Genomic DNA, 15,851 nt, shown 5'->3' with positions numbered 1-15,851 from the left:
ACACTACAACACAGACTGTAGTTAACTACACACACTACAACACAGACTGTAGTTAACTACACACACTACAACACAGACTGTAGTTATCTACACACACTACAACACACACTGTAGTTATCTACACACACTACAACACACACTAGTTATCTACACACACTACAACACAGACTGTAGTTATCTACACACACTACAACACAGACTGTAGTTATCTACACACACTACAACACAGACTGTAGTTATCTACACACACTACAACACACACTGTAGTTAACTACACACACTACAACACACACTGTAGTTATCTACACACACTACAACACACACTAGTTAACTACACTACAACACAGACTGTAGTTATCTACACACACTACAACACACACTGTAGTTATCTACACACACTACAACACAGACTGTAGTTAACTACACACACTACAACACACACTAGTTAACTACACTACAACACAGACTGTAGTTAACTACACACACTACAACACAGACTGTAGTTAACTACACACACTACAACACACACTAGTTAACTACACTACAACACAGACTGTAGTTAACTACACACACTACAACACAGACTGTAGTTAACTACACACACTACAACACAGACTGTAGTTATCTACACACACTACAACACACACTGTAGTTATCTACACACACTACAACACACACTGTAGTTAACTACACACACTACAACACACACTAGTTAACTACACTACAACACAGACTGTAGTTAACTACACACACTACAACACAGACTGTAGTTAACTACACACACTACAACACAGACTGTAGTTATCTACACACACTACAACACAGACTGTAGTTAACTACACACACTACAACACAGACTGTAGTTAACTACACACACTACAACACACACTGTAGTTATCTACACACACTACAACACAGACTGTAGTTATCTACACACACTACAACACACACTGTAGTTAACTGCACACACTACAACACACACTGTAGTTAACTACACACACTACAACACAGACTGTAGTCATCTACACACACTACAACACACACTGTAGTTAACTACACACACTACAACACACACTAGTTAACTACACTACAACACAGACTGTAGTTAACTACACACACTACAACACACACTGTAGTTATCTACACACACTACAACACAGACTGTAGTTAACTACACACACTACAACACACACTGTAGTTATCTACACACACACTACAACACAGACTGTAGTTATCTACACACACTACAACACACACTGTAGTTAACTACACACACTACAACACACACTGTAGTTAACTACACACACTACAACACACACTGTAGTTGGGTCATTCTACGAAAGCTTGCCATTTTCACTTTTTAATGTTTGATTTGAAAAGTATTGTTTTAAAAGTGGATTCTTATCTCTCAGACAAATGTACCGTGCCATCTCAGGCTATTATATTTATTAACATGCATATTTGTTTTTCGTCAGCCCTGTTACTACATATCAATTACTGTTTGAAAAGGTTATAAATACATATTTAGAATAATTATGATATCATATGAAAGATAAAAGCCCCTTGTTACAATAGTGTGTTTGTAGAGTTAGAATATTGACAAGTTAACTTTTTCCCCCATGAATAAATATGCCCATTCACAATGGACCCTTTCACAGCATCTTTGATTTAAGAAAAGGTTATGAAAACAAAATAATAATATCCCAATTTCTTTAAGGGAGCCACTGGTTTCTATTACTTAACATATAAAATGTGTTTGTTTTACATTTTTATTTTATTTTCTTAAATTACATCAGAATATTGTACAATTAACAGGGCTGACACCTCAGTAACAGGAATGACACAGTTACCGAAATGGTTATACTGCTTGTTTAAGTTACAACTGTGGGTGTAATTGAGTTATTTAAGAAGATGTTATGGAGACACAGTCATAAGTCTTTAATTCAACATGACATATCAGAATACTTTGTTGACAGATATGAGGTTTTAGTGTAGAAGATGATGAAAATAATTATGATACTGCAGATGTAGTCAAATTCAATCAATTGTTTTATTCAAAAACAAAACAAAAAACAATCAGGAATAGGAGGGGGGAAAAACGCCATCTCAGGTACCCTATCAACCTCGGTTGACAGCTGAAATTCAACCTTGGCAACAAACAGCAGTAGAACAATGTTTCAAACATCTAACATCTTTTCAAACATCTAAACCCCCCTCCCTAGAATTGCAGAACAAACAATCACCTAATGCACCATTAGTTTGCCTACCCAACAAGTTTTGACCAGATGTCTTTCCGGATCTCTACATGTCGTGCTGTCACATTGACAGAAGGAATCAACCTTAAAATGTCGTCAAACATGTACCAGATACAGTCCTAGCGGGATGGCCAGAAATATCTATTCTGGCCAATATGGCGCATGCACTTCACTTGGGCATATCCTTCACCTGTTGCCACAATGATTCCAGGGTACAGCTCCTGGTCATATGTAAGGACACACCATTGACCAATTATCCCATCACTACTCCAATCGATCTCCTGGGGTCCTTGAAGTTCTTCAGTCAGCTGTTCTGCTGACTTTTGTGCTTGTGCTTGTGTGGTTGGCTGAGGTATGGCTGGGGTGCTTGTGGTTGGCTGAGGTATGGCTGGGGTGTTTGTGGTTGGCTGAGGTATGGCTGGGGTGCTTGTGGTTGGCTGAGGTATGGCTGGGGTGCTTGTGGTTGGCTGAGGTATGGCTGGGGTGTTTGTGGTTGGCTGAGGTATGGCTGGGGTGCTTGAGGCTTGGGTTGCCTTGATCATTTGGGGGCCCATTATCAGTGGAGCAAAGATGAAGTGGTTAGTGTTGAAACATGTACAGGACAGGTTCTTCAATGAGGCACACAGACAGCTGACATCCCTGGTGATCAAGTGGCCTTTCCTGTTGGTGACCACTTGCTGTATTCGCATTGTCCCTGGGACTAGGGCTGGGCGATATGGCCAAAAACGTTATCGCGATAAAATTATAAAATTATTTTCATATAACTCGATATCGATAATTATCGTCGATATAATGTCTGTCAAGTTTAATTAACTTCTTATGCCCGGCGCCGATGGACGGGGTATTAATAGCACAGATATATATAATAGACTTGTTTTGCTGCTGCGAATGTTGATGTCGTCATCAGTCCGTGCACGTTAGCAGTTAGCCGACAAGCGGAGTATCTCATGACAGACAATGTACTAAATATTACCCTAAAATACTCTCTTCCGCCCCAATATATTGAAACGACGTCCACTGTATACCCCACTACTATAAACGTGGCCTCAGAATTCACGACACACACATACTCGGCACGTAATTATATAAAATAGTGCCGCGCAAGCTAGTTATCCTAGCCAGCCTGTTGTGTCTAAGCGGTGTATTCCATGACAATGTAATAAATATTACCCTAAAATACTCTCTTCCGCCCCAATATATTGAAACGACGTCCACTGTATACCCCACACTACTATAAACGTGGCCTCAGAATTCACGCCACACACATACTCGGCACGTAAATATATAAAATAGTGCCGTGCAAGCTAGTTATCCTAGCCAGCCTTGTTTACTACTAGAGTCCTACCTCTCTACCCAGAGGTGCACCGCGGGTCTCCTTCACTGTCGGCCATCTCCTTCACTGATTGGTTGTTAGTGCGTGTGCTGATATCCAAGCTTGGAAAATCGATATATCGAAACTTTGCGACCACGTTTCATGTTTATTTCGAGGAAATAATTTATCGCGATAGTTATCGTTATAGTTTTATCGCCCAGCCCTACCTGGGACTAATGGGATATTTGCTGGCTTGTTACGATAAGCATCTACAATGTTCTCAGTTTCCACATAAAAGAGCTTCACTGTCGTGCCAGTTGTAAGTACTGTAGTGCTCGGTAAAGTGTGGTGGCATCAGGAATGTCACGCCCTGTACTCACAAGTTGATCTGCCAGTCTTTTTAATACTCCCCCAACACCATCAGGCGCTCCCTTTCCGTGGCTTGCTTCAAAAAAATGCCATGTGCCACTCTCAAAGCCCCTCTTACTCAATTCAGTACTGAACAGGAAGAAATTACCCTTCTGCCTGTATTGAGTACAAGGACCGTCACTGAAGAAGTGGACCACAGACACAGGTGGATGATTGGCTTGTACGTAGTCCAGTACTGGCTCAAGGTGTTGCCAGATCGCAGGGGGACCTTTTTGCTTGGATTCTGAGATGGTGCAGAAGCAGAGAGGGCGTGCATCTTCACCAACATACAACACACCTGTGTGCATTGATGCCTGTTGGTGCGAGGCACCGAAATGCACAGCCTGGATCTCAGCACTGTACTTACATGAGTAGTTTTCTGAGAAATCCACATGTATAATGCATTCGTGTGAGGACAGACTTCTCTTTAGCTCTCTGGAGAATGAGAACTGCTGCTTGATGTTGAACACATGTTTCTTAAACCTGTGCAGCAGACAAGTGAAATGCTCAATGAGCTCCTCTACAGAGCTTTCAATTTGTTTTTTAGCTGTCACTTTGAATGACACAGCCTTCTTTTCTTGTAGCATGGTCTTCTCCTCCATTACCCACTGTATGTATGCAACACGCATGTTGGTGTCAGGAACAGTAGCCAGTGGGAAGCTTTTCAGTTTGCATGTGGGACACTCTCCATACATGCACTCTTTACTGTTTGTGCTGCAAGAGACCTCTTCAATAAGCTGCTCAAGGTTGGAATTGGTAAGCAAACTTAGTTGCTTCAGCTTGTCAGCCACAAAGCCGAGGTTCTCATGGATTTTACACATGCACGTATCTCTGTCCTGAATGGTGGGATGTACCACCCAGAAGGGTCTAAGTCTGCAAAAGAGACTGTAGGACAAAGCTCTGTGTGGATTTTCAGATAGGAACTTCCTGTGAAGATTTTGCAGTGAATCAACAAGAAATCTCTTTTGTTTTTTAACTTTATGCCGTGTTATGGTCTGCTTTCTTCCAGTCGTGACTCGACTGACATCATCACGGTCATAGAAAGCTTTGACATTTGATTTTAACTGTAAGTATGCAGAGCTTTGCTTTACGAGTGAAAGAAAGTGCATTTTTTTCCAAAGTCTTCCACCTTCTTCTTGGAAGACCACTGGCACTATTTCCATATTTCTGCATGCGGTACCTTTTTACAATCTTCCCGGATAACATTTGGGAGATAATCTGCTTTTCTCGTTCATCTTTTTGCTCTCCTTTCTCTGTCACTTAGTTGACTGATAGACAGCTTTTTCCCTGTCTCCTTATCCTTTCTCCATTTCAACCTCTCTTTCTCTAAATATCTTTGTCGCATTTCAGGATCAGCATCTCTACGTTGCCTGTATAGGCGCTGTTTCTCCACTGCAGATAGAGTCATCCTAAGAAAATCATATAAAATACAAATACAAAAGTCACTTTAACATTGGCTGTAACCTCTTACTATTGGTAAGGGAAGTATATTTTCATGTACACACAAAAGCATATACTTTTGTCAGCCCTGTTACCATTCACTCAACCCTGTTACCCATTGAAAGGTAACATGGCTGATGGTAACAGGGCTGACGAAAAAGGCAACTAGCAGCCATTACTAGCCATATGCTAATGGTCTTGACACCACATGGTGTGCATTCATGAGAGGAAATAATGATGTTAAATATGTATATTCACAATTTCAAACAAATAACTTTTTAACATGCGCATTTATGGTAACAGTTCTGACGCAACAAGCTCGTCCCCCTCTGTTGGACATCACATAACTCGAAGAAAATGCATGAAAAGAGGAGCACACTTACTTGTCTTTTCTCCACCATCTTTAGAAAAGGAAGATGATGTCAGTTCCTGGGCTATATGTAAATTTCGAAACAGTCCATTATCTCTGAAGGGGTGTAACAGGGTTGACAACAGGGTTGACAACAACATGGGGACACAACTAAAAAGTATATTTCTTTACATATTTGCGACATATTTTTTAAAAATGCATTCATGCATAGTGAAACAACACTTGTGCCTTGATATAGGTTTAAGTTTTTATGTTCTAGTTTGGATTTTTTGGCCTTAATAGCTAGTGGAAGTAGAACAATCTTACTGAGGGACAGGTCATTTTTTATTTTTTTGCAAGATGCTTCGCACAAAAGTGTTTAAAATTCTTTTAAAAACAAAAAGCTAAATAAATTGTATTTGTTTTTATGTTACATGACACATCAGGAATCTAAATTATGAAATGTTTTATTGTTCATAATTTTTTTATTAAAATTGACAGAGGAGTTTTGTTCGAGGGACACAAAATGGCAAGCTTTCGTATAATGAGTTATCTACACACACTACAACACAGACTGTAGTTATCTACACACACTACAACACAGACTGTAGTTATCTGCACACACTACAACACACACTGTAGTTAACTACACACACTACAACACAGTCTGTAGTTAATATAACCTACCGTTATCACATTTACATAGACTGTATGGGAAATACTTTATGCAATACAGGCAAAATAATACAATTAGGCACAAACTGTACTTTTACATTTACATTTAGTAATTTAGCCAAAGCGACAAAAGTTCTGTACGACAAGTCAGCAGGAAGGGTACAACTCTCTCAGCTGAGTAACAATGTTCATCAAACAGTGCTGAAACACTGAGTGCTGCAGTGTTGAGTGCATAGTAGTAGAGACATGTTAGTATTATTAGGAAGAGTGCATGATAGCAGACAGTAAGAAGGTTAGTGTTTTCTTTTTTGGTGGAGCATATTATAATATTGAACAATTATATTGGCATAATCATTATATCTTGCCAATAGACCTGTTCACTGTATACAAACATATCGTGTTCGAGCCAATCATCAATACCAACTGAGTCATGTGACTAGTCACGTTGCCCCCTGCCTGCGCTAAAAAGTACAACAGGGCTCTATGGAGAAACCATGGCACTCTCCTGACTAAAAGTAGTTTCAAACTAAAACGGCTGGATGTCATTTTGCCATATCAGCACGGCTGCGAGTGTGAGTCCTTCACATTTTACATATCTAGCTTTGGCATGGATTGATAGTTTAGATCGCTAGCATGGCTAACAAATGCAAATATATTGTTGTCTGCCCCGTTGTTCTGACCAGGATTACGTTCCTTTTGCCCCCTTGATGTGTGCGCACACTGAGTCTGATGTGGACAGCGAACAGGTCTATGAACAGTGATCATATATTTAAATTGACCAATTAAAGTTATCTTATTAACAAGGGCTCTCCTACAGTAACTATATACACTACAACACAGACATTTACATGTTATCATTTAGCTGACTCCACCCGGCCTGTGTTCCTCCTCTGAGCTTCACAGAAACCTAGGAGCTATTGTGCCTTTTCTACGTGCATCTTCAATACAGTCTTTGTGCTCATGAGCCGGGGGAGTCATATTATTAATTAATACTGTAATCTCGTTTTTTTTTAAGTGAGTCCTGAATGTAGGAGCTGAAAGGCTTATTAATGAGAGGATGTAATGGAGGGGTGATGATGACGATGATGAAGAGGGTGATAGAGGACAGTGAACATGGCTGGTGCCAAGGCGATCTCATTGGCCAATATATCAACTGAACTGGCCTTGTAATTACCTGGGTTAGGTGTGTGTGTGTGTGTGTGTGTGTGTGTGTGTGTGTGTGTGCGTGTGCGTGTGTGTGTGTAATAATAATAATAATAGATTTCATTTGTAATGCGCTTTACAGTTGCGGGGCAACTCTCAGAGCGCTACAGTTAAAGGGACTTAAAAGCTAGCGAGAATAAAGGAAAGAAAGAATATAAAAATAGGCAAGACTAAAACATAAAATAGCAGAGAAACATAGAATAATAAAACTGATCAAATAAATTGGTAAAAGAACATAAAATGTGTGGAACAAAACATTTGATAAAAGGTCAACAGAAGGCTCTACTAAAAAGGTGGGTTTTGAGGCCTTTCTTAAAAACATCCACAGTCTGTGCTGCTCTCAGGTAGTCAGGGAGAGCATTCCACAGACTGGGAGCGGAGGAGCAAAAAGCCTGGGCCCTCATTCATCAAGTTTTCTTGGAAAATGTTCTATTTCCACACGTAAGCACAGAATTTAGAATGTGTGCACGCACAAAAAAAACGGGATTTATCACACGTGCGTACACAGGTCCTACGCACACCTGTCATGATAAATATCACCTTGCTTCTACGCTGAGGCTCGTGCACACTTTCACTTATTTGCATACCAAAACCGCCCCGATTAACCATATACGGTAATGGAACACCCCCATGAAATGTGGAAAAATGGACTAAACCGAGGGAAGCGTGTTATGAGACAGGCTGACAGACGTGTACACGTACGGTGATGTCGGATATGATATCTATTAACCATTGCTGCCTGGGCAGCGCAAACACTAATAAAGACCGTGCTAGAATATGACTGCCTTTTTCCGTTTTGTTTGATTAATACCCAGGGATTAAAGTTCTCCTCAATTTTATTCCAAATCGCGACGGATTTTCCGTCAATTTTCTACCTGCTGCATATGATTTCTAGAGGCATACAATCTATTTTGATGTCAGTATTGGGTAGCCTATATAAACAATAATACGAGAGCATATACAGGAACAATGAATCTCACTGCCATGTATGATGTAGCCTGCCTATGTGATCAATACATGAACTTGAATTCCATCATGTTTGTGTGCGGGAGCTCACAAGGCTGTTGTCACAATGGGTGGTAGTACAGTAATAACAGTCTACACAATATCACGATGGACCATGCCATGTAGCCTATGTTCTATTGTGACATGATCTGTGATGACAAATGTTCTAGAATGTTTGATTATGACATCATACTCTGACAGCATGCCTATGATCAATAAAAACGCGAACTTGAATCCCATCATCATATTTACATAGTCTGTCCACTATCTTTATTACTTTGTTATTCCCCCCCCCCCCCATCTATGTAAAGCGACCTTGCATGGGTCTCTTGAAAGGCGCTATGTAAAATGAAGCTATTATTATTATTGTTGTTGTTATTATTATTATCATGTCTGTGTGCTGAGCTCAGTGAAGTTTCAACGGAGCGAGGTAATCTATTCTAATCAACAAATTGAAGTAGAAAGCATTCCGTTGTGGCCAATCTTATTTGGAAACATGACACAAAATAATAGTATGTCGCTTTTTATTTGAAACAATATTTAATGGCGTTTGGAGGTGGGTGTTCTGCTTCTGCCCCCCGTGCCAAACAAGCAAGCCAACCTCTTGTTCCCGTATGAGCCTGTTATAATTACACTACTGTCGCTATTTTACAATGAACTATAATGAATTACGGGTCATACAGAAGTTGAACACGCCAGTGTTGGAAGTAATGCACGGAAGCTTATTTCCGCGTTGAAACTAATGCATTAACTGAGGAGCGCATATGCCGTAGTAACGATATTCTACCACTGGGCGTCAGCTAAGCATGCTCAGAGCTGTGCGTAGACATAAGCACAAAGTCAAGCACAAGTTCAAATTGATAGATCCCACACTTTGCTTAGAAATGGTCGTACGCACGGCTTAAGCACATATCTGTGCGTACGTCACGTTGATACATGAGGGCCCAGATCTCCCATAGTGCATAGATTTGTGCTTGGGCGCTGGAGGAGGTTTGCCTGGCCAGAGCGGAGATGTCGAGAGGAGGAGTGAGGGGTGATGAGTTCTTTGAGGTATAGGGGGGGCGTTTCCGTAGAGGCATTTGTGGGTGAGCAGGGAGACTTTGAACTCAATCCTGAGTGAGACAGGGAGCCAGTGAAGGGACTTGAGGATGGGGGTGATGTGGTGGTATTTCCGCACTCTCATCAGGATCCTAGCAGCGCTGTTTTGGATACATTGTAGCCTTTGGATGTTCTTGCTAGGAATCCCGATGAGGAGTGCGTTGCAGTAATCCAGCCTGGAGGAAACAAAGGCGTGGATGAGCTTTTCGGCATCTGACAGAGTGAGTGAGGGGCGTAGTTTGGCGATGTTTCTAAGGTGGTAGAAAGAATTTTTGTATAGTTGATTTATGTGTGCCTCAAAGGTCAGGTGAGGGTCCATTTTTACCCCTAGGTTGGTTATTGTTGGTGACAGGGTGATGTTTTGGCCGGAAAAGGTGATGGTGGATGAACGAACCTGGTGTGGGGTGCCAATGATAATGGCTTCAGTTTTGGAACTGTTTAGCTGTAAAAAGTTGTGCTTCATCCATGCCTTGGTCTCCTCCAGGCATGTGGTCAGCGTGGAAGATGGCAGAACTGTGGATGGGGTGGGGTTTATTTTTAGGTATAGTTGGGTGTCATCAGCGTAGCAGTGGAATGATATTCCATGCCGGCTGATGACAGAGCCAAGGGGGAGCATGTAGAGGGTGAATAGGGTGGGGCCGAGGACTGATCCTTGTGGGACACCACAGGTGACATGATGGGTGTCAGACCCTGCCTCTCCCAAGGAGACATACTCCGTTCTTCCGGTGAGGTAGGATCTGAACCACTCAAGGACAGAGTCTGAAAGTCTGATGGTGGACTGGAGCCGGTGAAGGATGATGTCATGATCGACGGTGTCGAAAGCTGCTGTGAGGTCAAGGAGGATGAAGAGGGAAGGAGTGTGTGTGTGTGTGTGTGTGTGTGTGTGTGTGTGTGTGTGTGTGTGTGTGTGTGTGTGTGTGTGTGTGTGTGTGTGTGTGTGTGTGTGTGTGTGTGTGTGTGTGTGTGTGTGTGTGTGTGTGTGTGTGTGTGTGTGTGTGTGTGTGTGTGTGTGTGTGTGTGTGTGTGTGTGTGTGTGTGTGTGTGTGTGTGTGTGTGTGTGTGTGTGTGTGTGTGTAATGCAGTGTCAGCAGCCTCTTTACTTTCCACATGATCTCACTGGTCGTCTGTTGCTAGGCAGAACAGCTTGGACCCATGTTTACTTCCTGTCATTTAATGATACACCTATGACTACCTACCTCAAACTATAGTCTACCCATATAAGTCTGTATGATAGCAAGTACAATAAGGCTGTATATTATCTGTCTGAATATACCTGCATATAATGCATATAATCCTTTCTATATACCTATTATACACCTGCATATAAGCCATATAATTCAAATGATAGCATGTTATATAATAATAATGTTATACCGTATATATATATATATTTTTTTTAGGGCTGTCAAAGTTAATGCTTTAACTTTGGAGATTAATTTAAATTATTTAAAGCGTATCTAGATTAATCTATGGAGTGAACATTTTTCAACGTTCTGAACTTTCAGCAGTATATTTGCTTGTTCTTTTTTGCATTGACTCATGCACCTTTTTGAAAATCTGACATGAAGATGGAACACATTTTGGTTGTTACTGTAATATGATTTTTATTACTGGTAGTTCATACAAGACATTATCGTCCTCTAAGCCAATCTGCACTTTAACATAGGCCTGTTTTGTTAGCGCCGCGGATATAAGAAAGTGGTCTAGCTGAGTCAATGTTGATGGTTTTGTTGAACATTTGTATTTCACAGGAGAGAAACTGTATTCAAAGAAAGCTATTAAAATAGTCTTTGAATGTAAATATACTTTCTTTGTGTTGATTACACATTAATTCCATGATTTTATTCAAGTAAATATCTGTTACAAGCTTCGGTCTTAAGTAGAAAAATGCGATTTGTAATCTAGATTAATCTAGATTAATTACAGAAAATTGTGAGATGAATTAGTTAATTTTTTTAATCTATTGACAGCACTAATATATTTATAATTATTGTATATATATTTACATATGTATATGTACATACCTGCATATAATCCGTTTTACATTATTATCTGTAGATACTATATATCTGTACATATCCCTTACCTACTCTTACTAGTTACGCTGCTGGCCAGTATGACTTACTGTACTACCATAGTGTCTTTATACCGTACATATTATTATACTACAACTCTGCACATACATCTGATTAGCACTATTACTCAGTAGTACTAATTTTACTAATCTTATACCCAGTTTAATCACCTGTACATTGTATATTACTATTGCACTTTACAGTTACATTTGCACTCTGGTTGGATACCAAACCTCTTGTTGTTGTACTGTACTTGTGCTGTATGATACATTTGATTCTAATCTAATATTAGCAAACACTGCGACTCTCAAATTGAAACAGTCTATAAAAGCATGTCTAATAATTAACCCTTAGAACTCTGCCACATAGCCTTGATTCTGATTAGCTGGAGGGTGGTAAGATTATAGTTATTTTATGACCGGACGTGTCCAGCAACACAGTCTGATCATTGCATTAGATTCACACGTTGGGTTTGAGCATTATATTAGACATTATATTTCAGCCACTGGGCATCTAGGTAATGGTTTGAATGAATGGCTATGCTGTTGAATGTAGTAAGATGCTCAATAGCGTCCTAACGATTTTAAGTCCCCGCCCCCATAGCGTGACGAACTGCAGTGGCCTCCCGATATCGTGCTGTAATTGGCTGAGACGCTTTCTTCAGCCTCTGTTCATTAGCTAGAAGCTAACGTTATGCTAGCCAGCTTTATTGTCGCTAGTCTTCTACGGTTGGAGATCAGTGAATAATAATCAGACAGAATGCTTGTTAAAATAGCTAACTAGCTAGGCCTACTTCATTATCTCAACAGATCAACATTAGGGGCAGTGTTGTAGTACTCGAGTCCAGATTTTCAGGACTCGTGACTCGACTTGGACTTGAGCACTGATGACTCAGACTTGGACTCAAGCATAGACTGCGTTCGGACTCGGAAGGTGCAGACAAGGACTCAGACTTGTTCATTGATAAATACAGTTATTTATAATTAAAAAAAAGATTTTAAATATGCCCTAATCATGTGGCATAAGCTATTGATGGCTAGTGCATTTGTTTGGCTATTGTGTCACAAAGTAAATAAACTCCCTTTGAAATAGTGACCACCGTGTCATTTAGACCTTTTTTTATTTGTATGTCAGCTCTTTGACTGCCGGAGTGGAGTGGACTCAACCTTGATGACTTGGACTCGGACTAGGGGTAATGGGGACTCGACTCAGGCTCTTCTTTGGTGACTTGGACTTGGTCTCGGACTCGAACACTGGGGACTCGAGACTCGACTCGGACTCGAGATTTAGTGACTCGACTACAACACTGATTAGGGGCGCTAGTTTAACCTCAGCTCCATCATCAGTGCTACTGACAGGGTCCATTCAGCCCTTTTAGACCGCCCGGGCTCCGGTTCAAGCTCCAGCTCCGTTCTGAACCCTCTGAACCTTGGTGCTCTCTGGCGAACCAGCATGCGTTTACACCCATTTAAGCAGAACCAACATTCCACCGTCTCCGTCATCAACGGGGGGCGTTACTCAGGCGGAGGTAAACATAGCGAGCCTCAATGCGCGAGCGCACACACAAAAGCACACACGCACTGTATACGAAAAGTAGGCTTCTATTATTCGAATTACTGTTTTTTTTTTTTTTTATTATTGCAAAACAAAATTATTAAAAGTCAGTACTCAACACACAATGCATAATGAAACTAACAATTAAGATGGCTAAAATGACATGCAAGCACAGAAACAGAAAGCAAAAAAAATATATAATAATACTTTACCGTATACAGTGTATATCCAACGAAATTACCAATTATACCAATGTCTTATACAGGATATACCCCCAATACCTGTTATCTAAAACCCTACACACATATGCTCCAGCTCGAACCCCTCGAATTACTGTTTTAATGGATATCATAGTAGTAAGTCCTACTGTAGAACATGACATAATTTAGCATGACATCTGATTTATTAATGCTAGGGATGCTCGATATTGGCTTTTTTACTGATACCGATATACCTATATTGTCCAACTCTTAATTTTCCGATACCGATATCAACCGATATCACATTTGAATGCCGATATCGGCCGATAATATCGGTAGGCCAATAATATCGGACATCCCTAATTAATGCCAATACTAAAAATTAGGGACAAACGCAATTGGCACAAGTGTAAATGATGGATTAGTCACTCAGTTTTAATATCTGACTGATTAGCTCAACTCATTAGTCCACTGGCTGTGGATCCTATGGTCACAGGTTCAAATTACCCTTTTTTTTTTTTTTTTTTACGTTAATTAATTTATCCACTCTGGTTGCATGGTGTATTGTACTTGTGCTGTATAATGACAATACATTTGAATCGAATCTCATTTTTAAATCGCTACGCTGCCTATGGACACGACAGTGGCAGACAGCTTCGGAGGTGATTGCATTGCACCATGCTGATCCACTCAACAGGTAGTGATTTAAAAATGAGATTCGATTAAAATGTATTGTCATTATACAGCACAAGTACAATACACCATCCAACCAGAGTGGATAAATTCATTAACGTAAAAAAAAATCCAGGTTATGAGATTATAAATGCTAATTATATTCTATACATCTTGAAATAATGGTAATGGTTGTTGATGATGACAACAGTCACACAATTCAACAGTCTGCAGACTGGGGTAAATGGTATATGGCTGCATTTATATAGCGCTTTTACCCAAAGCGCTTTACAATTTTGTTCCTCACATTTTTTACCCATTCGCTCACACATTCACACACCGACGGTGGAGGCAACCATGCAAGGTGCCAACCTGCTCATCAGGAGCAATTAGGGGTTAAGTGTCTCGCTCAAGGACACTTCGACAAGCTGCCCGGGAGGAGCGGGAATCTAACCGGGAACCTCTGGATTTCCAGAAGACTGCTCTACCTCCCGAGAAAGTAATTAATTTTCACCCTAGGCCGCAGAGTTTGAGTATTGCAGTAGATTGCATTACTAATTATAATTGTAAGTAGGTAATCAATAATCTCTCGGATCAATAGCCTATTTATTTCCTCCGAGTGCCTGTCTATGGCTGCCCATTGCTCCTCTGTGGTTAGGACGGGTCAAATGCAGAAGAATCATTCCCCCAAGTGGACAATGAAGAACAAATTAACTTGACTTAATTTAACTTAAAGGTGCTATCAAGTCAAGTCAAGTGATCCTTTATTAATCCTCAAGTGTCATGGGGGGGGGGGGGTCCAGGTGGGATAGGTAGTAATAATAATAGAACATACTATAGTATCAACCATCACAGAGAGACTACAGGAACTATTTGTAATAGTTATTTAAATAGTTTTTATTGTTTTTTTTTAAGGTTCAACAACAACATTATATACATACATACATACATACAAAATACATACAATACATGACTACATATAACCACACACTACCTAAAATAAATGAAAAATAAAGTAGACAAAAAGAGAAAAAGAAAAGTAATAATAATAATAAAAGAAAATTGCATCGTTCTTATACAGGTTGTCACTTGCCATACAGAAATGGCCTATAATAAATCACCGTCTTATGCCTAAGCATGCTCAGCCGGGAATTTTAGATTAAAATAATCTAAAAATGGCTGCCAAACTTGGAAAAATTTCTGGGTAGAGCCCCTGGTGGAGTATTTAAGGCTCTCAAGTTTTAGGTGTGCCATCACATCTTCGACCCAGCGTCGATGTGATGGAGGAATGGCTGACGTCCAGTTAAACGAAATAAGGCGTCTAGCCAACAAAGAGGAGAAGGCCACAGCATCTGATTGAGCGACAGATACCCTACTTTCGCCAGGGAGCACTCCAAAGACTGCAACCAAGTGGTTAGGGCTGATCTCCCTGTCACAGATGAAGGAAAAGGTTTCAAAAACAGAAGGCCAGAATCGGGATAGTGATGGGCATGACCAGAACATATGGCAGAGAGTGGCTGGAGCCTGATGGCACCTGGAGCAGGTCGGATCGACATCCGGGTAGATCTCGGCAAGTCTGCTCTTAGAGAGGTGTAGTCTATGAAA

General features: G+C 40.5%; 1 protein-coding gene across 1 annotated transcript in view; it reads left to right on the top strand.

The window, feature by feature from the left end:
- ctnnd2b (catenin (cadherin-associated protein), delta 2b) overlaps positions 1-15,851 on the top strand; it is a gene marked incomplete at both ends in the record, with an annotated part of 213,541 nt that overhangs the window by 140,204 nt on the left and 57,486 nt on the right. The window lies entirely within an intron of this gene.

This window comes from Notolepis coatsorum (assembly GCF_963971535.1).
Source record: "Notolepis coatsorum genome assembly, chromosome: 13".
In the NCBI taxonomy this organism is placed as follows: domain Eukaryota; kingdom Metazoa; phylum Chordata; class Actinopteri; order Aulopiformes; family Paralepididae; genus Notolepis; species Notolepis coatsorum.
This window is presented reverse-complemented; position numbering and strand designations above follow the sequence as displayed.